Source organism: Pan paniscus, chromosome 5 (assembly GCF_029289425.2).
Source record: "Pan paniscus chromosome 5, NHGRI_mPanPan1-v2.0_pri, whole genome shotgun sequence".
Lineage (NCBI taxonomy): Eukaryota > Metazoa > Chordata > Mammalia > Primates > Hominidae > Pan > Pan paniscus.
In genome coordinates this window covers 91922394-91949491 of record NC_073254.2, presented here as the reverse complement: position 1 = coordinate 91949491, position 27098 = coordinate 91922394, and the positions used below count along the sequence as shown (strand labels likewise).

At 35.4% G+C, this 27098-nt stretch overlaps 1 protein-coding gene across 40 annotated transcripts in view; it reads right to left on the bottom strand.

Annotated features, from left to right (window-relative positions):
• The window catches only part of RIMS1 (regulating synaptic membrane exocytosis 1), a 516521-nt gene that overhangs the window by 434766 nt on the left and 54657 nt on the right, over window positions 1-27098 (bottom strand). The window lies entirely within an intron of this gene.

Genomic DNA, 27098 nt, shown 5'->3' with positions numbered 1-27098 from the left:
TTAGACCTCACATCTTAGTCTTTGCTAAACAGAATGCCCCTTAGGATCCAGAAGGCTTCAAATATGAATCTGGTTCTTAAGAGCTTTCATGGAGGCTTCTTGGAGATTTGACTACCCTGCTCATATTTAAGGCCAGTCATATTATTCCAGAAGTGGATCACCGGTGAGGCAGTGGTAGATAAACTGTTTTCCCAGAGCTTAAGGCTGCATGGCAAATTTCTCCACTTCTGAAAGAAATAATACAGGAAAACATGGACACAACGCACAGAAACGTGCACACACACACTGCTCATTCCAAACAAGGTCAGTAAGACTCCGAAATCAATATGTTACATGACAAGAAAAGAAAACGGTGCTATTTCAAAACCTCAACACACCTTCCCTTTGGCATAAAAGTTTTAAAAACTGGTGTTCATCAAGAGTTGATGCTAAACTTTCAATGAATTGGTCAAGAGATGTGAGTCAACAACATCCACAGAAACCACAAAGCCTTGTGTTCTTTCCCCGGTGTGGTGGGAGAAGGCCAATCATGCATCAGCCTTCAAAACATTCAGGAATGCAGTTGCTAGGGAAGTGTAATGTCCTAGGATTTCTGAGCTCTGAAATTTTAATATAACTTACACAAGCTAAAATGTCCAGCAAGTTAAACTTCAAAGCATTCAAAAATCTTTAGCAATTCTCACTTAACTAAAAATAGCATATGCAGCATTTTTTTTTTTTCTTTTTTTGAGATGGAGTCTCGCTCTGTTGCCTAGGATGGAGTGCAGTGGTGCAATCTCCACTCACTGCAAGCTCCATCTCCCAGGTTCACGTCATTCTCCTGCCTCAGCCTCCTGAGTAGCTGGGACTACAGGCACCCACCACCACGCCTGGTTAATTTTTTGTATTTTTAGTAGAGACGGGGTTTCACCGTGTTAGCCAGGATGGTCTCGATCTCCTGACCTCGTGATCCACCCGCTTTGGCCTCCCAAAGTGCTGGGACTACAGGCGTGAGCCACTGCGCCTGGCCGCAGCATTTTTAATCTACATGCACTGATTTGTGAAAATATCTGAAATATCACCAACTTGGAAAAATTCTAAAGAATTAAATCTATGAGAAATCTTAATTCATCTCTTTTTTTCCCCTCAAGTCTTAGGTATTCATACAAAGCTTCCAAATAAAACAAATCTACTACTTAAGAGTTTTTAAAAATATGTGCTGAAGTAACTATTTTCTAACAAATATAAGGTATTAAGCAACACTAAAGATAGGTTTGTAAGCAAACATTTTTTTCTTCTGACTAAAAGGCCCTATCTGCTGGGCATGGTGGCTCACGCCTGTAATCCAGCACTTTGGAAGGCTGAGGCCAGTGGATCAGTTGAGGTCAAGAGTTTGAGACCAGACTGGCCAACATGGTGAAACCCCATCTCTACTAAAAAATTACGAAATTTAGCCGGGTGTGTGGCGTATGCCTGTAGTCCCAGCTATTCAGAAGGCTGAGGCAGGAGAACTGCTTAAACCGGGAGGCAGAGGTTGCAATGAGCTGAGATCGTGCCACTGCACTCCAGACTGGGCGACAGAGCGAGACTCCAACTCAAATAAAAAAATAAAACAAAATAACAATTTAAAAAGGGCCCTATCTTTGTAAGAAAATTCTTGTCTAATCTCAAGTCCCAGTGGTTTTGGTTTAAAATTACAAGTTAATATACTGTTTCTGTCTATGTATGTTATAGAATCTTTCTGATAAAAACTTCATTCAATTTTTTGAATTTTAAAGTTTTATTGAATAATAAAAATAAACACATTAATATTCAAAAGCAATATATTTAGAATTAATCTGAATATAACAGGAAAACAACACATTTTCCATAATAAGATATATCCTGGCCACAGGACAAATATTCAAGAATAGAGCAATGTAGCTAGCTATTGAATCTGCGTTTTGAAGGGAGGAAACTAATTGTTTCAGGTTGCTAATCATTTACCCAATTTCGGGGGCTTCTAATCACAAGATTTTTGTTTGCTTGTGTGGATTACCATTTCTTTAAAATTATAATTGAATTGGATCATAGTTTGGAAGGATAAAACCTTAATAGTTTTGACCGTTTTAACATATGGAAACTGTGTAACCTCAGCAATTTCCACTATCTCCTATGCATTAGACTTGGTATAATAATATAAACGCCTCATACTTTAAGAGACACAACAATGATATTTCAGTATGTTGCAGCTTTTAAGGGGTCTGTCTCTGTGTGTAATTCACTCCTTCAGCCCGACATAAGGAGACCACAAAAGCTGCCACAATGCTGACTTCCCAGAATTACCACGGATTGAAGGACTAGGAATTCAAAGAGTTTGACCTCTTATTTTTTGCAAAGTCTTTAATTACTCAGATTTATCAGATTGGGGCTCTTCGACAGTCTTCTAACTGCATGTGAGCATTCCCTCATCACTGAAGCATCACTGAAGATTTATGCAAATAAGACATTCTGCAACCGCCTCAGGGGAATGCTCCTCCTGACTCCGCCCTCAGCGCTGCTGGGTTTTATGAATGACTGCAATCAATGCGATGAATGGTTGCCAACTGCCCACTCAGCCACTTCCACTCTTCAGTGCACGTACACACGGGAGAAACTAACATTGCCACAAGCCTGCAGATGAAGCTATGGCAAGGCTTTCATCTCTCCAAACAGGAACTAAATGTGCTTTCAGATACTTAGAGTATGTGAATTAAAAATTCTAAATGCCTTCAAGAAACACAATTTACATAATTACTTTCTCTCTTTTGACTTTCCATTTTGGTGCCTGCAATCACTACCCTCTACCCTCCCTCCCAAAAAAAAACCACCACTATTTTATGTGAAACTTTATCTGAATTTGAACTTTAAATGGTTTTATCTTTCATGACTAATGTCAGGAAACTAGTTACTGTGCAGGAAGCGGCCAAATAGTAGACTATAGGACATTTACATTTCTGTTCTTAATGTTACGGTTTTTGAATTTTCCTATCATAAATGGAGACAATTATCTCCAAACAGTGTTGGGGAAATACATGTGTTTGTGTCTACTTCCCAAGTGTTATTGTAGGGTCCACATTGGTCCTAAGAGACCTTAGGAGCAGTTAAGATAATATAAGGTTGACAAAATGAAATGTTTTTCAAATATACAATTTTCTGATTTGCTAATCACTGATTAAAAGTAACCAGAAACAGACAAGAAGAGACTTCAGGGGCTCTGTAGCTGGCCACCTTTCCTTCTACACCCCCCATTCAGTGCTTCATGCCATTCTTCAACATGACATTAACCATAAAGTACCCCAAATACATGCAACATTCCTATTTCCTGCATGATTCTTTCTTCTTAACTCCAGTCAGACATCTAACTGCCTCCTCAACATTTTTACTTGGGTATTTAACAGACCTCTCAAAATCAGCATTTCCAAAATAGAACTTTTCATTTTTTTTTTTTCCCCTAAACCTGATCCTCCAGCAACCATCTCCACCTTGGCTGATCATAACTACATTTCTCCAGCAGTTCAAGTGAAAATCTTTAGACTTGACTCCTTGTTTTCTCTCACATCCTGTGTCCTAATACCAGACTGGACGTATTTTCTAAATTTATGTAGAATTTCACCATTTATCAACCCCTCCACTATTGCCACCCTGTCCTGAGCCAATATTGTCTTTCATTTGAATTCTCACCATAGATTTTTAACTGGTCACCCAGCATTTACTATTGTTCTCCTCCTGGAGTCTATTCTCAACACAACAGCCAGAGTGACTCTTTTGAAAGATAAATCAGGTCCTGCCACCTCTACCCAATAGTTCCCTACTTTACTCACAAGGAAGTGCCAGAGTCCTTAGGATAGCATCAGGACTCCCATCACTAATCCCTCCATCTACCTTCCTGCCTTGAAATCTCTGCACCAACCTTTCCTGCTGTCTGGAATGCTCTTCCCAATACTGGTATGACTAAACCCCTTACTTCTTTAAAGTCTTTGCTCAATTGTCGAGTTTTTGATGGTTCCTACCCTAATTATCCTACTTACTACTACAATCTGCTCCCCTCACCACATTCAGATATTTCCATGCACCCTTCACGTTGCTCTACTGTTTTCTGAGATGTACTGTCTCCTACTGCTGAAATACGAACTACTCAAGATCAGAGACCTTTGTCTGTTTGGATCACTGACATATGCTAAGAGCCTAGAACCGTGTCTTACATGTAATAGCAACTCACCACATATTTGTTAAATGAATAAAGAAGATAAAAAGAATGAAAATCTATAGATTTGAAGCTTCAGTAACTAATTTAACATGGTAAAACACAGTGATTTAAAACAGATTCTAGGTAATAGTTTTTGTCATATTATAGCAAGTTTCTATAAAATATTTATAAAATAAAAATAACCAAAAAGTTTTATGATTTGATTAACTTCACTAAATTTGTGTTCATATGGTTTGAGTAAGGTTCGCTCTCTTTCTGAACAAGAAAAAGAGTATTTCACAGAATATGACCTATTTAGTGGAAAGGACTCTTTAATATCCAATTACTGCTTTGAACCAGTGAAATACTATTTAACATCTGATGTATCAATATTTTATCAAATAAGACATTAAAGTAATTACATATGGGGAAATTTCTTAATAGTAAAGAGAAAATTAATCCTCTTTTTCTGATTTTTTCTAAAGAGAGTAGGAAAATAAGAAGAACTTCTACATATTTAATACCTATCATGTACCAAAATTCTCACAGCATATCTCACGTATTCTTCTTACCACCCTGCTGGAGCATATGATTCTCCTACTTGGCCGAAGAAGAAACTATGGATCTAAGAGGTTAAATTATTTTTCCAATGATAAATGGCAAATGTTCATACCTTAAGAAGTCAGGATTTTAATCAAGGTTGGTTTGGTATTAAAACTAATGTCCTTTCCACCATTCCAGGCAGCCCTCTGTCTTTAATACTTAAAAGATGAATGGAAACTGATAAACATCAACTGTGAAGTTACAGAGTCCAGCAACCTCAGACGTGTTTCAATATCATTGATTTCCTGATATAGGTATATTGATGAAAGTATTCAAATCATCCTACATAATTCAATGTTCTTTAAACATTATTCTAGTATTACCAGACCATATTCACGAAATATTACATAAAAGCAGAACAATGGTGACATCAGAATATTGACCTGGTTAAACTAGAAGTGTAAAGTGACCTTAAGACCAATGGCAATACTGCAATACTACGAAATGTGAAATGCAAGACAAATTATCTGGTACGTAGAGAAAGGGTTTCTATAATACAAAAAAATAAAGGTGAAAAGACAAAAGATTCATTTGCAAGACAAGTAGAATGCAATTGATAAAAATATCTTCAAATATATATTTTAAAGGAGGTCTTTAAAAGCAACCTCATTTCCATTCACAAATTCTAAATGAGGAAAAGCTGAAGAATATTATTTTAAAACTCATTTTATATAAAAATTTGTATATTCATGTCAATTATCAGTGAACAAATGAACGTGATGACTGTTACCCATAAGATGAAGATGGAACAGTGAAAATTCTACACCATAAGGGAAAAGTGAATGTTGACATTTCAAAAAGCCAGATGTACTAATCACAAACCATCAGGTCCTGTTACACCACCAGTGTGCATTCAGGGAAGCTTCAGGAGTTTATCAGAGTAATTTTTACTTTCAAAAGGCATGGAAGATAGCTGCAGTAGGTTCCTAGTTATAAGGCAAGGGAAACCAGCTGGCCATTTTTAACAGTGAGTGATGAGAAATGTTGACCTTCCCCTGAAGAGGCCAGGAAATTATTCACAAAACAATATGAAAAGTCTAGGATTCTAAAATAAAAGTGATAATAAACTAAAGATTCACTACAAAGATTAATAAGAGATTTTAAGTTTTGGAAATCCATTTTTTTAAAGACTGATAAGAAAAGAAAATAATAGGTAAAAAGTCAAGTCTCTGGTCTTCTTAATCATTGAAATCTACCCCATTTATCATCCTTTAGATCTCCAGAATAAAAACAGGCTTGATTCTATAAGTTTCTCATATTGTCTCCAAGATTTTGGCAACATGTCCAATTAACCTCTTTTTACTCAAGCTATTGTTTTCTGTTAACATAATCAGTTTATTTCTCCATTCAGCAATTCTTAAAATGTAATACTTACTTTACTTACTTATGGATTTATATCTGCCATCATTCCCTACATATTCATTCTCCCATTTGCTTTTATTTTCTACTTACTAACCTGCATTCATTCTCCAAAAACCATGTGCTGCCTGCAAATCCAACACAACTTTTGAAAAACTTAGAATGCCAGAAATTTTCTGCCACTAAACCTGCAAAGGAAAACCTGTTCATTCCATATGATAACAAAACAAAACAAAACAAAACAAAACAAAACAGAACCTATCCACTGAGAAGTAAGGAATTTCCAGAAGAGGAAGCAACAGTCAGTGTATCAGAGGGAGGTATCAAATAAGATGAGGTCTGAAATCATGCTTTGAACTCTCCAGAAGGAGAAAGAGGTGAAGCTCAAGTGGAACTGCAGTAGGCTGAAGAGAAATAGGGTGATGTGAAAATAAAGAGAAAATGAAGATAATTGCTACAAACATAGATGAAAGCTGTACTGAGAAAAGAGGGTATAATGAAGGGAAGATGGTCTTTTTTACTTATGGGTACAAATCTAGGTGAGTAATTACCCATGGGAAAGGGAGAAGTTAAAGATACAGAAAGAGAGGAGAGAAGGGGAAGTGGAAGCAAGCGGTAGGGTGAGGAAGGGGAAGAGGGAGAGAAGAGGAGAAGAGTTTAGTGACGAAACAAAGTTGCTGAGGAGGTAAAGACGGATTACATGAAATAAACACATAAGGGATTATTTCTCAAAATGTCACCTTTCATTTGACCATAATGGCCATCTCCATTTTCTTCCAGAAAGATCCATGCAGGACAATGCTGCATTAGATTCATTTTGGAAAGGTTTAGAGAATGAAAATTATTTCTCTACCTCTTCACGTATTTCTAACTCAGTTCCTAGAGGCAGAAACTTTGCCTCGATACTTCTTTCCCACCTGTACCTGTGCCAGAGGTGGGGAAGAAGGGAGACATCTGAGAGGGCGCTCTCTTTCCACCTATCATTCACTAATAGTTATGTTTTCACTATTTAGTGGGGTCACTATGTCTTCTGCAGGAAGAAATTGGCAGTTTCCTCTTTGGCTTGTTGGGTGCAAAAAAAAAATTTTTTTTTCACTTCTTCTTGAGTACCCAGCTTCTCTACAGGAAGCGCTCTTGGGCAGGCCTGGGTAGGGCAGACTCTGCCAGGCTTCTAACTCTAGCTAACTCTCTTTCTTTCTCACTAACCCATGTCTACTTGAATATTTAGGTAAACACATCTGAAGCCTGCTTAGAAGGGTTAGTCTTTTAGATTTAGAGTGAGTTTTTTTAAAAAAAAGAAAACTAATTTGGGAATGACAATCTACAGTAATTAGAGAGGACATGAGAAAAACTACAAGGACATCTAATATTTCCAGCAAGGTAGGAAATATAGTCTGGATCCACAGATTTAGCCTGTTTTGTTCCACGACCCATGACAGAAGGTGCTTCCGTGTGAAACATCATCATGGGCTTTAGTTGTATAAACAAAAGTCCCAGTCATTTTATTTTCCACTAAAGAAAGCATATTGATCAAAAAGTGAAAATGACAGTATTACAGGAATAATCTTGGAACTAACATAGGTTATCTTAAAGATAAAATTGTTTATAGCTTTTAGTATTTCCATTTCTACTAGTAAAGAATTCCAGCACCCCTCACAGCTAGCTTATATGCCTTACAGCCCCATTGAAAACCACTAGTCTCACCTGCTGGCTTTGTCCCAAGCCAGGCTGTGTGTAGTCTCTCCATCATAAGAAACAATCACCGACTTCATTGAGAGAGAGGTGAGAGATTGTTTAGTAGGCAATAACATCAACTTAAACAGGTATATTAACTCTCTCAAAGAGAAGCAAATAACTAAAAATGGTCTTGATTAACTTAAAAAATCAATTCAGCAAAACAAGATGAATGTCAAGAAATGTAAACCTATTTAGATATGAAAAGCAATAAACAACAAAACAGGAAAACAACAGTTAATAATACCAGCTAAGATTTCTGGCACCTACAGTGGGCCTGGAACCATGCTCCGAATCCCACATGCTTTTGGTCATGTCACATAGTCACATATCATATATTATGACTGGTGCTTTGTGAGTTTAAAAAGGATAATGTCACCCAAATTACAAAATTTATTTGTGAAATACCATAGTTTCTTCTTAGAAGCACAGTTCATCATTTCAAAATTACCTGATATCTGTGAAGTATTTTGTGTTGAGCAAATAAATTATTTCATTATCATTCAAGATGTAGCAGGAGCCACAAAATTACAATAGAATATTTCGAGTTGTAAGCATTAGTCTTTAATTCACATCCCCTTCCCACATTGCAACGTTGTAAAAGAGTAAGAGATAGTTGTCAGATAATGGTTGTCCACACTTTAAATGTTCAGGATAAAAAAATGAAATTTGGTAGCAGAGGGGGAAATTGATGCCATTTGTAAGGATAATTGCCAGAGCTATTTTACAACTACGAGTTTTCTGTTTTCTATTTGTATCACAAAACCACAGCTCTTTGAATAATGTTTTTAGGTACTCTATGTATGTAAGTATGTCTTTTCCCCACAAAGCATTCATTTTCCTCCCTCATCTGGGAGCCCAATAGCTGAATAAATATCTACTGAGAGGTCCCACAATGGTTCCTTGGTGGGATTTAAGTGGATTTTAAATAGCTAAAATAAAATGGGAAAATGGAACTTGGAAAAGCATTAATGAACTATTTCAGGAACTACTTTCAATTAATTGTAACTATTTTTTCAACTGATTCACCTGCCTAGAAAGTTAGAGAAAAACTGGAGCCAATGAGATATGAAAATGTGTTATTACCCGGGCTTTTACTTTTGTAAAAATATTAAAGTGCCACATGAGAAATATACACCTTTCATTTTCTATTGTGAATGAATATTTCTTTATTTTGTCAAGAGGTCACAGGCCTCTTTTTCCTAAAATATGACCAAAAAAAGGAAATCAAATCAATTTGACACTTACATGGCAACTTTAATACTGGAATATGATTGCTTCTTTGTCTATCTTTTGCATGTAGAATGAGAAAAGCAAATAAATCTTGTAAATAACTTTTTCATCCCCTTCATCCAAATTGATGGAAATATGAACAAACATTTAGGGAAATATGGATGAATAGTATGGCATTTGAAAAGATAATCTAGCAAACAGGATTTCTTACTCCTCACTGACAAAGGTGAACATGCTCTAAGACATCTGCTTCCCCCTTGACCTGATAGGGCTGTCATTTTTGTGGCCTCACCTGAGCTAATTATTCCTGAACTGTCATTTCCAGACTTCACCTCCCATTACCTGTCATGTATTAAATCTGTATCTACCAAAAATTCACAATTCCTATTATATCTTATTTCCTAAGTCAGGTAAATCTACGTCACAGTTTTAGAACATCATTTTGTCACTTTGATCTCCATTCCATATCCTACTTTTCTTACCTCAAATTACCTGACCACTTCTCCCATTCCTTTAATTTTTAGTCCTTTCAAAACTCAAATGTAATGAACTCCAGAAATAATTTCAGACTGAGTACTCTCATTTATCCACCACCAACTTCTTCAGGAAGCACACGTTCTTATGTAGGCATAAGAGAATTTGTTTAATAGCAACAATCCAACTACTGGGAAAAAGTTCAAGAAATGTCTACATTGGAAATATATGAAATGGTAGTGTGTTTCACAGCTTCACTGGGAAACCCTGATGATTATGACATCGAATCTTTACATAGTGATTGGATGTAATCAATGAACAAATACAGGAAACCTGCTCTGTGCCACGTACCATGACAAATGTTATGATCACCAACCAAAAACAAGTCACCCTATTCATCAATAATAGTAGCAATAATAATAACTTAGATTTATTAAGCACTTATGATAGAGACTCGTTTAAGCTCTTTACATGCATTAACTCATTTGATCCTCAAAGCAACTCTATGTGGTAAGAAGGTTAAATAACAACATCTTGATAAAGCCTTTATACAGCTCTGCCCTGTATAAGTTGCCATAGCATTAGATTCACAAGCTCAACTCTTATTTTATTACTAAACCATTTTATTTCCTTGAAGTTGCTTAAATTAATTTTTAATTAAAATTTAATTATATCCAAATACAGATAAAAACAACAAGATCAAGCATAGGAATCTTGAATTAATACTATAATAAAGGCTGACTCTTTTTCCCCTAAAATGTCATTTAAAATATATTTATTTTATCGGCTAAAAATTTAGTTTATTATACTTTTAATATGTCTATACACTGTCATGTCATTTAGTGTTCTTGAGGGTTGTAAAATAATTTTAATTATATTATCACGTATAACCAATATTCACCTTGCTCTTCAGTGTGTCACTTCCAGAGTTCTAATTAACCCTGGTATTTACTTTGCATGTACTTATTTATAGATTCATGTATATAGAAAAACATCAGAGGGTTTCAAACTCTAAGACTGAAATTTGTCACCACTTTTGTCAAAGTCATTAACTTGTTCATTAGCATTCATGCTTCTACTGCAGGCAAACCTAAAACTACAGAGAATTCATCAGCCTTGGGATAGCAACTCTATTGTTAAAAATTCCTTACTATTGGAATATTATTTTAAAAATGTTTACTGAAATCTGCCTTTATGTAACTTTCATACATCACTCCTATAACTTTGCTCTTGAAAAGCTGCATAGAGTAAGTTTGCTGCTTTTCTAAAAGACCATCTCTGCATAAATTTAAATTCAGTGGTCCTGTTTCCCCTTTATCCTCTCTTCACTTCTGTTTTTCACCAGTCCATCAACTATCTCTCACTAGGCATATATTCCAGAGACCTAACTACTCTAGAGAAGTTTTAGGTTAATAACTTTCTTAAAAGTTGACTCCCTTTGTTGTGCAATATTTTTACTCTAGGTCCAATACAAATGCAGATTTTACAAACTTCTCTAATAACCAGGCCATATACAAAGGCCAACTGACAGAAATGAAATTCAAGGCAAATTATCTATGAATGGCTTCCAAACCTGGCTATATATCAGAAATATCTAAAGAAGCTTTTAAAGCAAAGACTTCTTTGGGTCCCAGCTCAGACCTACAGAGCTGGGATTTGGGCTCAGAAATTTTCACATTATTAGCTCTCCTGGGTGACTCTAATGTGTTCAAGCAGGTGTTTGGGAACTGCTGTTGAAGAATGAGCCATTCATTCGCGCAACTAGATGAAATGAGTCTTTTCCTTAGAGGAAGCTAAACCACAAGAGGACTCCATAACTTGGACCACGTTATCATAGTCGGTCATAAAAGAGCTTTCCCTGAACTCCATTTTAATGTTATACCCTCAGCTTTTATGAGAGGTCGATACAAGAAATAGCTGTATGAAGTCGGTTTCTGTCTTTACTGTAAAATAGTGGTGAAGTCACTGACTACTGCATCAGTTTGATTCCATTCTAATAAACTCCACATTAATTTTTTCAAAATCTAACACCAAGAAAAGTGATATTCCTCTTATATTACAAATGTTTATCATGATTTGTTTTGGTCAGGGATCAAAGGAAGCTCAGAGCAAAACTTAAAAGTTTACTATAATAACTCTGTTTACATAGTAAACATGTTAATAATATAAATTTTTTCTTGGTTGTAAGTTTCAACTTATATTATGTTAAGGCTTTATGTGAAATCCTGTCAAGAGATGCAAAATAGAATTGTGGAAAGAAAGAAAGAAAGAGAAAGATTAAAACCTAACAATACAACAATCTTAAAATCCTAAAGTACTTTTGCATTTCCTAAATTAGATATGTGGGAAAATTTAATCCTTGCAGTAAGAAGACTACATATGTCATGCTAACAGTAGAGTGGAAATATTACAGATTAAACATTTCTACTGTTCATACATACATTTCATATATATATATTTTTTAGGCAAATAACTATATCTTCTTTTACCTATAGAGAAATTTTGTGAGACATTGTCTCTAAAACTACATAATTACCTCATTGAAAAACTTTTCTACCTTTTCCTCTTATATATAACATTAAGTAGTAAATTAGCCAATTAAAACATTGGCAAGAACCAGTAAACGTGACACTGTCTTTATCAATTCAAATCACCCATAGTTTGTTGCTATGTAACTCAAAATAACCCCCTTACTTTAGAAGTAATCTTTTAGTTTTGACACTAAGTAGTTAAGAATTACTGATCTTTCCCTAACAATAAAAATTTAAATACTAAACTTTATCAAAATCTTAACAATTTTCCCCAAAGACACTATTAAAATTAAAAATATGCACTCCTAGACTCAGAGGAAATATTTGCATTACATATCTTAAACATACATTACATATAATTAGGTGCATATGTACATATACATATACATTACATATATGTACACAGATAGGACTTGAATCCAGAATACATAAAGAATAACTATAAATCAATAACAAAGCAACCTATCCTATGACGTAGGAATTGATTTCTCAATATTTACCCAAGAGAAATAAAAATATAGGTCTACAAATTGATTTGTACCAGAATGTTCATAAGTCGGGCACAGTGGCTCATGCCTGTAATCCCAGCACTTTGGGAGGCTGAGATGGGAGGATCACCTGAGGTCAGGAGTTCGAGACCACCCTGGCCAACATGGTGAAACCCCGTTTCTACTAAAAATACAAAAGTTAGCCAGGCTTGATGGCTGGCACCTGTAATCCCAGCTACCCAGGAGGCTGAGGCAGGAGAATCGCTTGAACCTGGGAGGCAGAGGTTGCAGTGAGCTGAGATCACGCCACTGCACTCCAGCCTGGATGACAGAGCGAGACTCTGTCTCACAAAAAAATAAAAATGTCCATAGAATATTCATAGTAGTCTTATTCATAATAGCTTAAAATTAGTGATAATCTAGGTGTCCATCAATAGAATAACTAACTAAAAAAAATCATGGCATATTCATAGAATAAAATATATTTTTAACACATGCAATGATATGGATGTATTTCAAATATTTTTAGAGCAAAGAAGCCAGACACAAGAGTTCTTACTATATAATTCAATTTTTATAAAGCCTAAGAATAGGTAAAAAGTAATCAATGATGACAAGAATCAGAAAGTAGTCACCTCTAGGTGTGTGTGTGTGTGTGTGTGTGTGTGTGGAGTGTGTGTGTGTGTGTGTGTGTGTGGAGTGTGTGTGTGTGCTGAGGAGTGGTATTGTGATGTTTTATAGGTTGGTTTGAGTTGTGGTAACACAGCTGATGCAACTGTGAACACTCATCAGACTAAGAACTTCAGATCTGTGGATTTTACTTTATGTAAGTTATATCTCAATAAAGAAGTAAAAAAAAAAAAGAAAAATTACTAATCGACTAAAAAAAGTCAAAATTCTACTAATTTAAGGATATGTCATCCTTCATGCCAGTAGAATATAATTTAATGTGCTTTGGAAAGCAATCACTCCAATAAACAACTATGGAAGTCAAATAATTAATACACTTTTTCAAAGAAAATAATTTACTTCTTTTTACCATGTTGGAATCAGAAGGATAAATGTAAATACAGTTAAAGCTAAGAAACAGGTTTATGTAGGAAAATTTTGCATCAAGATGAATTGTTTCATATACATGAAAATCTTAAAGGAGCTTTAAAGCAGAGTTCAGGAAAAGTCCAAACCATGCTACTGTATGTTAAAAAAGCATTACCTGTTATGTAGATTATTTGAAAGGTAAATTTGCATTCAGTATTTCTCAGAAAATATTACTTAAGATTATACTAAGATTTATTGCTGGGAAAATCCTAAAATTGATATTTTGAAAGGCTTTATCTACATTCTCTGTAGAACCAAAATATGTCTTATATCATATATCTTATGATAAGGAAAAGGACATTTATTTTCTAACAAATCATGGGCATTAGCTGCAGTTTCTAACAGCAACATCTCATACCAAAGGCTTTAAAAATTATTTTAATTAGAAACATACCTAAAAAGGCAAAAAAAATCATGAAAGTCTCATCTACTCCTATTACTTTAAAAATTAGATAAATAAGTGGAAGTTGTCCATCACTATGTTCTAACCCTGTTTAACCCTTCGAAAGGCATAGATAGTTTAAGACCCTAAAGGTAAAAAGCAACAGTCCTTTAATTCAGTCTGTTTGGCTGGGGAGAAGCATGAAAATAGTCTCAGAGCTGTAATTCTCACATCCTTATTAGAGCTGCTGCAACTCAGTGGTCTCAACAGAAGAGCAGGTGCATTTGCTTTGGCTTTCTTCCTCATTGAAAACTCAGCCCTAAGTGGTTTGAGAATCCTGGAGAGTCAGCTGGAAGTCACTAAATTAAGCTATTTCAATGTACTGTTATTCTAATAGGTAAGTATGTTTTTATATTTAGGAAAGAAACTAATTCTGAAAGGGAAAGTACAGTGGTAATGGGAGGATATGAAATAATGGAAAAATAATGAGAAATAAGTCAGAATGTTAACATGCTTTCAAAAACAATTTACATCAATGGATCTACTTCTCTACACTTAATGCTTTTTCCCCCCTGCTTAAAGTATTGTTCAAAAATATTGACTCATTTTTACCTCCACCCCACCGTCCCACTTCTTTGTTACCAAGTTTAGCTATGCCATTTGCTTTAAACTCACAGTAGCCAAGGTGTATTTATTTCCCACCATGTGAACTGGGCCTTGCCACGTGACTTGCCTTGGACAATGGGATGTTAGCAAATAACACAAGAAAGGGCTTAAGATGTGCTCCTTGACCGGGCGAGGTGCCTCACACCTGTAATTCCAGAACTTTGGGAAGTTAACGCGGGTGGATGGCTTGAGGTCAGGAGTTCAAGACCAGCCTGGCTAACATAGGGAAAACCAGTCTCTACTAAAAATACAAAACATTAGCTGGGTGTGGTGGTGTGCACCTGTTAATTCCAGCTCCTTGGGAGGCTGAGGAAGGATAATCGCTTGAACCCAGGAGGCAGAGGTTGAAGTGAGCCGAGATCGCACCAATGCAGTCCAGCCTGGGCGACAAAGTGAGACTCTGTCTCAAAAAATAAAATGAAAAAAAAAAAAAAGATGCGCTTCTGCATTGGAGCTTGCCTTCTTGACTGCCATTACTGTGAGACAAACCTGAAACACATGGGACAAATCTGAGCCCAATCTGCAGCTTGAAGGCCAGGACTTGCCAAGCCTAGCATAGGTGACTTCCACCCAGCCAACCTGAGGAAGCATGAGTAACCCCAGCTGAGATCAGCAGGGACCCTCCAGCTGTCCCACAGACCACCTGAGAAATAAACGCTGTGCCCTGAGATTCATATTTCTCCTCTCTGCTCCAGAATCATTACTTAGCCCTGTGGGGATATCCAGCTATGTGATTTCAAAAAAGACGTTTCCTCCCATTGCAGCAGATCCAAACTTCCTAGCATATTCTCATGATGCCCAAGTTCCAGTTTTCCTGGTGTTTCGCAGTAGGAACCTGCCCTAGGGCTGCTCTCTGAGGGGACACCACCTTCCTCCATCAGCTACTTACCTCATTCAATATAGATTCCCAAGGGCCTCACGAATTTCCCGATTTCAGAAGTGAATTTGTAGTAGTATCAATGAGAATGATTAGAGTCTCTGTGATAGACAGGACATTGTTTTATTCATTACTATATCTCTAGTTCCTAGAAAATTGTCTGGCACATAATAGGTGCTCAATATATATTTGCTGAACAACTGAATAAACATACTGGAACTTTTTTTTCAATATAGATAATGACTATATTTAGCAGGTCACTTTGATACATTCACCCAAATGACAGAGTTACTAGAGAATTTTGGCATAGAGTGATGGTGGGAAGTGGGAGCAGTGGGAGGTAAGCTGGAGATTCACAAGGCTTTTCCTAGGGTTCCATAAATAATCCCACATAGGTTTCCCAACAACTCCACCTAAGAGTACATAACACTGTACATTAGACATTGTAAGTCAGGGTCAGGCCTGCCCATGATGGAACTGTCATAGGGCCACCAATCTGGACTGTCTTTTAACACTTCATCTGACTTCATTCCATGAGACCTGGGTGGAGAAAGCATGACAACCTCACATCCACATTCAATTGTCCAATTTTCACCTTACTAGGGAGCAGGGATATTGTCTTATAAAGAAAGGCAAGTGTGGTAGGGCAACAGGGCAAGGAGTCAAAAGACTTGAGTTCAAGGCTTGGTTTATCACATGACTGAGTAGAAAATTTTAGGTAAACAGGCCAAGCATGGTGGCTCACGCCTATAATCCCAGCACTTTGGGAGAGTGCTGGGATTTGAGGCAGGGGATGGCTTGAGCCCAACAGTTCGAGACCAGCTTGGGCAACACAGAAAGACCCTGTCACTATTAAAAAAAAAAAAAAAAAAAAACAATTAGCTAAGCGTGGTGGTGCACAACTGTGGTCCTAGCTACTTAGGAGGCTGAGGCAGGAGGATCCTTTGAGCCCAGAAGGTCAAGGCTGCAGTGAGCCATGACTGCATCACTGCACTCCTGCCTGGGTGACAGAGTGGAGACTCTGTCACACACACAAAAAAAAAAAAGAAAGAAAGAAAAAGAAAAGTGGAAAAAAGGGTCTTTTACTCTACTTGAAATGTTACATTAGAAAGGCACTCCAAAATTTTTGGTTGAATGTAAGAACGTAGTTGAGTGAATGTCATTATTAATACAGTGATGGCAATGTTGTCAGCATCAGGTGATTCTGAAAACAAGAAAAAACAAAACAAAACCTCCCGCAATAAAGAGCTAACCAAGTTGAAGTTGATACAAGCTTTAGGTAGAAAAATAATTAAAGAAAACAAGTCTTCATTTACCATGTTATCCATCCACTAAAGGAAACATAATCTGAACAGTCCATCATAGATAAGAAAAGGGGAAAAAGTATAAAAACAGCATCTTAACCTTCATATGTGCTTATTTTGATTTATCACATCTTCCAATCTTACAACTGTGGACTGACCATTAGTGTATTTGATGTTTGCATGCTGATTTTAAGAAAGAATTTAAATGCCAAGATTTACAGCTATTTAACAGTATATGTCTTCTCATTTAAAATGTTATAACATCTTAAAATGCTGGCTTTCTTTGTCAAGGCAGCCCAATAAAATATGTAAATAAGAAAAACCAGCATGCACAAAAGCCATGCTTCAGGCATTCTTCCTTTTGAGTTTTCCTTTTTTTTAATTTAAAAAGAAAGTCATGTTATTTCTTCACTTTGGAAAAAAATGCATCAGACCATAATACTTAAAAACTAGCTGTAAAGGTAGAAGCTGCCTCAGTAGGAAAAAAATGTTTCTGGAGGGAAACAAGCTATTTTAAAAATAAATCTTGAAATGTTTGGACAAATCTTAGTTCTCAGACACACATACAGAAATTAGAGAAGAAACTTCCAAAATTATTCTAATAACTTTGCAACTGAAGGTTTCCTAAAGGTTGTTCTTTTAATTCACATCTTGACTTAGTTTGCTATCACCAAATCCTAATGATAGGCTCAAATGTCCAGTGTCTACTACTGTGAACAGGGAGGCTAAACACTCAATATCCAAGTTCTGGTTTTCTCCTTTCTGGAATTATTTTCTGGGTTGCAATTCTTGACTAGTTTCTGGTGTTCTTACTACCTAGAGGTTTCCATTATAACTGCTTTTTTTTCAGATTAAGGTATAATCTATACAATAAAATTCACCTGTTTTAAGTGTACGGTTAGAGATGCTTTAACAAATATACACAGTCCTGTAGCCATCACCATAGTAAAAATAAGAACACTTGTATCACCCAAAAGACTTCTCTACTATCTCTTGTAGTCAACCTCCTTCCCCTTTCCTCATTAGACCCCATGATAATCAATGATGTCTGTTTCATCTCTATAATGTTGCCCTTTCTAGAGTGTCAAGTAAATGAAATAATCTAATATGTAGTTTTTTGTCTGACTTCTTTCACTTAGCATAATTTTTTGAGATTTATTTGCGTTTGCATGTATCAGTAGTTGGTTCCTTTTTCTTTGTGAGTAGTGCTCTACCTTATGGATTTACCATGACTTGTTTATTCATTTACCAGGTGATGGCCATTTTATTGTGTCTAGCTTTTGTCTATTATGAATAAACCTGTTATGAATATTGAAGCCATGTCTTTGTGAAGGCATATATTTTCATTTCTCCCTAGTAAATACCTAGGAGTGGAACTGTTGGATCATATGGCAAGTGTATGTTAATTTATAAGAAACTGTCAAACTGTTCTCCAAAATGGCTATACCATTTTAGATTTTTGCCAGCAGTGTAAAAGAATTCCAGTTACTCTGTCCTTGACTGTTAAATGGAAATCTTATAATTAAACACTGTATGTAATACCACATGATGACTTGACAACTCATAGCCATTTGAGTTAAGTAAGTTTAACATTTACGGAGATTATCAGCATGGCTAGCTCATTTCATTTTTCCTATATGTCTGTGAAGAGGGTATACTTATTATTCTTCGTTTTCAGATGAGAAAACTGAAGTTTAGAGGGGCGACTTTGCCCACAAAACAAGTGACAAATTTGAAACATTATCTGAGGTGGTCTATAGCCTCAGTCATAGCCTACTTCAGTGTGTAAAAGAAAATTGGTGGTTGCTTGCAAAAAATGTATTTAATGATGCATGGCGAATAGAGCAGTTGTTCTCTCTCACTCTTTTTTCTCCCCATCGTTGGAGAAAGAAGAGAAAAAGATAATCATATAATTTAGAGGACCTTTCTTGTTAACTTGCTATGCCCAGAACCAGGAATTTAGGAGGTGATGTCCCCAAAAATTATACATCCTAATATAGGGTACTGAGATCAGAGTTGCAAGTCATGTTCATTCTTTCATTCCTATTTCAATATATCCTGAATCTGCACTAGCATATTGCATTGAAAGGCATAAAAATACACCCATAAGCACTTAGATGGACAAATTCTCATACTACAAAAAGGTATTCAGCAGAGTTTGAAATGTACTTTAATCACCAGGGACAAGGCAGCCTTTACATATGATGGTTGTACTTGAAGCCCTGCTAATTGTCCCTTGCCTCTGCTTTGCAGGCCTGAATTAGCTTATGCCCTCACTCTATTTATAGGTTTGATGAGTAAACTTAGATTCTCCTTAATCTTCAAAGACTGAAAACATAAGGGGATATGAATTGGAAAGGTCAGCATTACAGAATCTTTACACTTCCCCAGGGCATCCCTGTTCTGACAGCCCAGAGGAGTTCGCAGGTCACTTCAGCCTGTAGTGTTCTTTCCTGTCTTCTCCTCTAGGTTAGCTGTTCCCATCCCCACTGCCCAACCTATTATCCTCTCCATCAATGAAATTATTATGGCCTATGTAGTATTACTAGTAATAATTATAAAAATCATGTTTTTCACACTCATTATGTGCCAATCACTTTGTTAAGAGCATTAAATCTTCACAACATCGTTATGAGGTTGGTCTTATTGTCTCTAATTTACAGAGGAGAAATTGTGTATCATCAGAAAGCCATGTAGCATGTGCCATGTCAGGTAGGCAGGGGCTCTGTTCTATACTGTTCACATTCAAGAAGGCTTTACGATTAGTGTCATCATAAATTGCCAGGGCAAAAGGGAGAGAAAGGTGGCAAACTGAACACTGCCTCCTAAGTGCTTCTATTAAGAAATATTCAATGTTACTTATTTTTATATTTTGTTGGTCAAAGTAAGTTGCATGACCATGCCTAATTTAAGAGATTGGAGAAGCATAATCCTAGCAAGTGCACAGAAGAAAGAAAACCAAAAATATCTGATGAACAACACTAATGATCAGAACAACTCATCTAATACCCTCAGCATTTAGTAATATGTATGAGGCCTGTTTGATGGATGCTGGAGAAACGAACTAAATGAATATTTTCACTGTATGGTGTATAAGATACACAACCTGTGACTCTTTGCTAATAATATTGATTTCAATTGATGTCTCATGAAATTAATCCCATTACTTCAGTATCTTGAACACATTCACTTATCCACCTTGAATATATTCACCTATAATTATTTAGTAAGAATTTAATGAGAGATTAGTGTGCTAGGTACTTGTTAAGCTAAAACTAGTTATGAAATATAATGCCTGTCTGCTAAGAAATTTAGAGTGCCTGTACAAACATATCTACTATGATATATAGTACACTCATATATAATATATATGTGTATGTATATGTTTGTATTTTGTTAATTTTATTTTTAATTGACAAGTATAAATTGTACATGTTTATGGTTTGTAACATATTTCATATGTGTATACACTATGCAGTGGCTAAACTATATGCCTTTCCTAAAATACTTATTGTTTTCTTGTGGCAAGAACATTTAAAATCTACTTTTAGCAATATTAAATTATACAATATATTGTTATTAACGGCAGCCATCATGATGTAATATAAATCTCTTAAACTTATTGCTCCTATCTAAATGAAATGTTATGTCATTTGACCAACATCTCCCCAATCCTCTCACTCACCCCAACTTCTGATAACCACCATTTTATTCTTTGTTTCTGAGTTTGACTTTTACACTCCACATATAAGTGAAATCATGCGGTATTTGTCTTTTTGTACCTGGCTTATTTCAATTAGCATAATGTTCTTTAGGTTGAACTATGTTGTCAAAAATGACAGGATTTTCTTTTATAAGGTTGAACAGTATTCCATTATGTATATATACCACCTTTTCTTTATCCATTGATCTGTTCATGTACAGAGGTTGATTCTATATCTTGGCTATTGTGAATAATGTTTCAATGAACATGGGAGTACAGATATATATTCACCAAACTGATTTTATATTTTTTGGATATATATATCCAATAGTGGCATTGCTGGAGAGAAAAGGGTTCCCTTTTCTCTATATCCTTGCCAACACTTGTTACCATTCATCTTTTTTGTATTAGCCATTTTAACGGTGTAAAGTGATATCTCACTGTGGTTTTAATTTGCATTTTTCTGAGAATTAGTGATGTTGAGCACTTTTTCACATATCCGATGGCCAGTGGTATGTCTTCTTTTGAGAAATGTTTGTTTAGGTCTTTTGTCCATTTTTTAATCAGGTTATTTATCTTTTTGCTACTGAGTTGTTTGAGTTCCTTTTGTATTTTGGATACTAACCTCTTATCAGATGTACATTTTGCAAATATATTCTCTAAAACCCTAGGTTGTCTCCTCATTCTGTTTATTGTTCTCTTGGCTGTGCAGAAGCTTTTTAGCTTGATATCATCCCACTTGTCTATTTGTTTTTGCTTTCGTTGCCTATACTTTTGGGGTCATACCCAAAAATTATTTTCCCAGGCCAATGTCACAGAGCTTTTCCTCTAAATTTTTCTTGTAATAGTTTTAGAGTTTCAGGTCTTACATTTAAGTGTTTAATTCATTTTGAGTTGATTTTTGTATATGGTGTGAAAAGAGGGCTTAATTTCTTTCTTCTTCAAGTGGATATCTAGGTTTCCCAGCACCATTTATTGAAGAAACTGCCTTTTCCCCATTGTGTGTTCTTAGCATCTTTGTCAAAGACAAATTGACCATAAATGCATGAATTTATTTCCATGCTCTTTATTCTGTTCCATTGATCTACATGTTTGTTTTTATGCCAGCACTATGCTGTTTTGATTACTACAGTTTTGTGGTAGATTTTCAAATTAGATAGTGTGATGGCCCTAGCTTTGTTCTTCTTGTTCAAGATTGCTTTGGCTAGTCAGGGTCTTTTGTGGTTTCATATGGATTTTAGAATTGTATTTTTCTGTTTACTTAAAAAATGTCATTGGAATTTTGATAGGGATTGCATTGAATCTGTAAATCATTCCAACCCATGAACACAGGTATCTTTCCATTTATTTGTGTCTTCTTCAATTTCATAGATTAATGCTTTATAATTTTAAGTGTATAGATCTTTCACCTTCTTGGTTAAATTTATTCCACAGTATTTTATTTTATTTTTTGAAGCAAGTGTAGATCGGATTATTTTCTTGATTTCTCTTTTGGATTTTGCTTTTGTATCAGGTAACTTTACTCAATTCATTCATCAGTTCAAACAGTTTTTTTGGTGGAATATTTAAGGTTTTCTGAAACCCCATCTCCACTAAAAAATACAAAAATTAGCTGAGCGTAGTGGCAGGTACCTGTAATCTCAGCTACTTGGGAGGCTGAGGCAGGAGAATTGCTTGAACCCAGAAGCGGAGGTTGCAGTGAGTTGAGATCATGCCACTGCACTCCAGCCTGGGCGACAAGAGTGAAACTCCATCTCCAAAAAAAAAAAAAAAAAAAAAAAAAGATTACATCATCTGCAAACAAAGACAATTTAACTTCTTCCTTTCCAATTTGGATACCTTTTCTTTCTTTCTTTTGCTTAATTGCTCTGGCTAGGGCATCCAGTATTATGTTGAATAGAAGTGATGTGAGTGGGCATCCTTGTCTTGTTTCTGATCTTAGGAGAAAAGGTTTCAACTTTTCACTGGTGAGTATGATGTTAGCTATGGGCTTGTCATATATGATCTTTATTGTGTTCATGTATTCAATACTCTGAGGCCTGGGAGGCTTATTTATTTGTACTGTCAATAGAATTCCTTCCCTCTAGCTCTGGATTGGTCTTGCTAATGAAAGGGACACACAGGCAAACTAGAAGGTGAAGAGTGAGCTGGATGAGGTATTTATCCCCACAGCACCCTGCCTTTTAGATCATATCCATGTGTATGTCCCTCCAGTGCTGTGTCCCTTTACTGAGAGCTGCAACCCTCAATATCTCTTTTTTTCCCCATAGCTGTCTTTCTGTCTTTCAGTATTCTTTCTCCTTATTCTTTCAGGACTGGGGAGGCACAGTCCTCTGCTGTTACTGGCTCTGAATTACTTCACCATCTTTTGCTGCTTGTCGTAAGTGCTGCCCACATTTTTGTAGCTAGTCTTTTTATTAAACTCTGTCCAAATTACCACTTTTTCCATGCCATCTCTTTCCTACTAGAACCCTACTAGTACAGGAGATAATTTAGATAGAGGTCTTGAAAGTTTGCACATAGTAACTCAGGAAAACATAGATGTTATACTTTTCTGTATGGGGCCAAATCTGCAGGACCCTTCCCTTTACCACCTCTGTTACTATCTAGACCCCTGTTACTACCTTTAAGATAACAACGCAATGTCTAAATAATTCATTGAAAGTCAGTGGTACATTGTCAAAAAAGAGCTTTTTCTATAATCTAGATAAAGATCAATGTATGATCTGAATGCCAGTGCATACATTGTAATATTTTAGTTGAGTACTCTTAGGCCGACATCTCACATGATTTCTATGTAGATCACGAGATAAAGTCCACACACCAATGTTACAAACGGATTTTATTGATAATGTTACAAAATCTTTAGCCTGTTTTTCATAAAAATTCTCCAGCCTTATTTCCCATTATTTTCTCTCACTTCTCAATGGTCTCACTACTTTTCTGCCTCACACCAGGATGGTAACTTCCCTTTCTCTTCTCTCTAACACCCACTTCACACCAACTGTACATTTTCTAATATTACTCCATCTTCCTCAACATAGCCTTCAATCCCTCTCTCACATCAGAGTTAAGCAAAGCTTCCCAGAATGGTTGCACGTTATGCCCTGACAAGTGCCGGCTTGTCCTCCACTCCCAACACTGTGCCCCAGGTAGGAGGCTACAACCTCAAGAGAAAGGGGTGCCTCTTCTTCTCTACACAATTCTATGCTTATACATTTATTTTCTAACAATCTTCTCAAAACTATGCACACAGCATTCACTTACAAGTCTTAAGCAATACAGAATCACATACATGTATGTAGTCTATTTTTAAATACTAAACATCTCATTAGTTAATTTTTGTAATAAGACGCATTATGAAGATGAAAATAATACCTAATTCATCTTAGATTTTACATTAACCATAATAGTATTTTACCAAGTAATAGATGTAATGTTTAAAGAGTTTGACAGGCATCATCTATTTTAGGCATTATATTTTATGTAGGCATGATATGTTTCAAGAAAATTAAGTAAAAATGATTAATTAAAAAGTTTTAAAGGAATTTGATTTCCTATATTACACGTTAAAATTTCTAACTAAACAATTTGTATCTGTTGAATAATATTAGAATAACTTAAGTTTATCAGTTTGTAAGTTCCTATCACTTAATAGACTGAAGCCATTAAAGACTTTGGATTGGCAATTTTACATGTGAGGGCTTTCACTGAAAGAATGGATCATAACTTTAGTGTTCAAATACGCCATCGGAAAGCTGATACGCTGAAATGATTTGGAAGCAAAATAACTATGACAGCTACAATTTTGACATTTATAATAATTAACTGCTGCTTTTGAAAGGAAAAAATGCTTATTGCCTATATTATTATATATTAACTGCCCTTTAGTAACCAGCTTGCATTATGCTGCATTCACACTAACAGCCGGTCCTTTGATGTGTACAGAATCACTGCATCATTAGAATTACTGATTATTAAAGCAGTGCTAAATTTAAGCACAGGTAAAAATTCAACAAATTAAAGAGGAAAGTTTGTCCTTCTCAAAGAGTGACTGGTTCCTCATCCATGTTGAACATTTTTTCACAGAAATCGCAAATTCTAACCCCTCTCAGAATGATGAGTCTTTGGGCAAAAAGTGTTTGGGATAACCCAGTGGGAAATTATATATAAAGTCATCCCTCCTAGACAACCTTAAAATTAACAGAAATCAACAAATTGTTCCCAAAGGAATCTTGTTCTGATTGATCACCAGTATAATGGGTTTCAAATAGCTAAGCATAGTCAGAAATTATGGTAACCAAATTAGAAAATTATAGTTAAAATTTGAGGGTACAATGTCGCCTAAAAATAGTTCAAGCTACAAATGAAAATTAATTATTTACAACTCAGTGGTAGGTAAAAATATTTTTTCTTTCTTTTCATAAAGACATGCCAGTACTATTTTAGTAGTAACCATGGTATGTGAGAACATATTCAAATAAACTGGACGGTATCTTGACTCTTTAAAATACAAGTTATAATATGTTTTGACTAACATCTTATCTTAATACATGTCTTTCCCTTTTAGTACTCATTTTCCCTTTTTAAAGCACAAGTCGTTAAATACTTATGGTTAGTTTTAATATTTATATAAATTTACATTTAATATTTGTACACATTTTTCACTTAAAAGTAGTGCTCAAAATTAGTGCATGTTTAGATAAATTGTCCATGGATAAACATAAATATTCAGAGATTCAGAAAAAATTATAATTTATAAGCATCTAATTTTTATATGTGATATTCTTTTTTTATTCTTGATTCAAAGCTAATTTTTTTGTCACTTTTGATATCTCTTTACAAAATACCAGGTAACTTCTGATAATATAGTAACAGGTTATACATTTTTAAAAAGCAAACAAAAAACCCTCCAGGAATCTAAAAGAGCTACCTGTATCTCTGTGTTGCTTAACAAATGTTACAATTAAACATAGCATAAAACTATAACCATCATATATAACATACATAAAATATGCTGTGGAAAAATAACAAAGTATTTTACTATACATGTTTGAATATTTTGACATCCAAATAAAAAATTCCAATTGCCAGAATATATGTATAATATCTATATAAACCAAGGAAAATGACCTCTACTAAAAATATTTAACTAAATTTAGAGTGATCAATTTTAGGTGTCATTTACAACCTAAATGATTCCTCTCTATGGAGTCTAGTCAAGGGAGGATTTAAGCAGTTCATTTTTAATTCTTATATTAATGGCACAGCAATGAACATAGAATTAGTTGCCTGACTCAGTTTTAGCAGTTATGGAGTTACCTATACTGGCCTTACACACAGAGTCAATGATTGCCATATGCTATGTTTAAGGCCGTGACAAGGAATTCCATGAAGATCTGCAGAATAAAAGAAAGTGCTCTCAGTCTCCACTCTGGCACCATGGTGGTGCATACTGTCACTCCTCAACATTCTAAAGCATAGTACTAGAAAACCCAGAAAGAAAGGGAAAGAAGATAATTTGACCAATCAGTGCCTACACCTACATCTACCAAGAATTTGTTCTTTCAAAGGCAAGCTGTCAACTGGCAGGAAAGACAGTCTTGTAAAACTGGCATCAAATTAGAAGAGTACTGATGGGAAGTGACTGCTAATTTCCTGTATGGTCCTGGACCCCCTATTCCAGATCACGAAGCCTAGGCTTGCCCTGGATTGGTGTAGCACCTGGTCAAAAGCTGTAATGTATGAGTTCTGAAAGATAATGTCCCTCGAAAACCAAGCAGACAATTCAAGCCAAGTTTTACTCAGAAGAATCTGGGCAGAGAAGCAGTAAGTAGGAATGTGACAAGTAGATTCAAAGCAGACATAATATGGAGCAAAAGGCTAGCTCCACCAGCTGGAGATATTGTGGAGGAAAGGGCTGACTTCTGTGCAGCAAGAAACAGAAGAAAGGATGAGGGAACTCAGAAGATGGCATAAGAAGGGGAAGAAAACCCTGCATATTAGACCACAGCAAAAAATAAAATCAAATTGCTACATCAATCATCAAAAATGAGGGACAAGTAAAGAAATGTAAATAAAACATGGAATGTGAAACAATAACAGAACAATATTTATAACACACTTCTATGTAAAAAAGCAGGTGATAATTGATATTACAATTATGATTGCCACTTTTGTAAAACAAATGTGTATAACTAGCAAAAGATGGGATAGATAAATCCAACAGAATGCAAACAGTAATTATCTTTAAGTAGTGGGTAAATTTTATTTTCTTTCTCTTAGTTTAGGTACAATACTTTTATACAATAAAAATTATTTTTATAATTAGAAAAACATATTTATTCATAAAAAGGATAAATGGACAATTACATAGGTTTATTCGGTGAGTACTGAACTAAATATGCCCTGGTGAAAAAAAACTACATTGATACATCATGATATAAGGAAAAAGGAATTA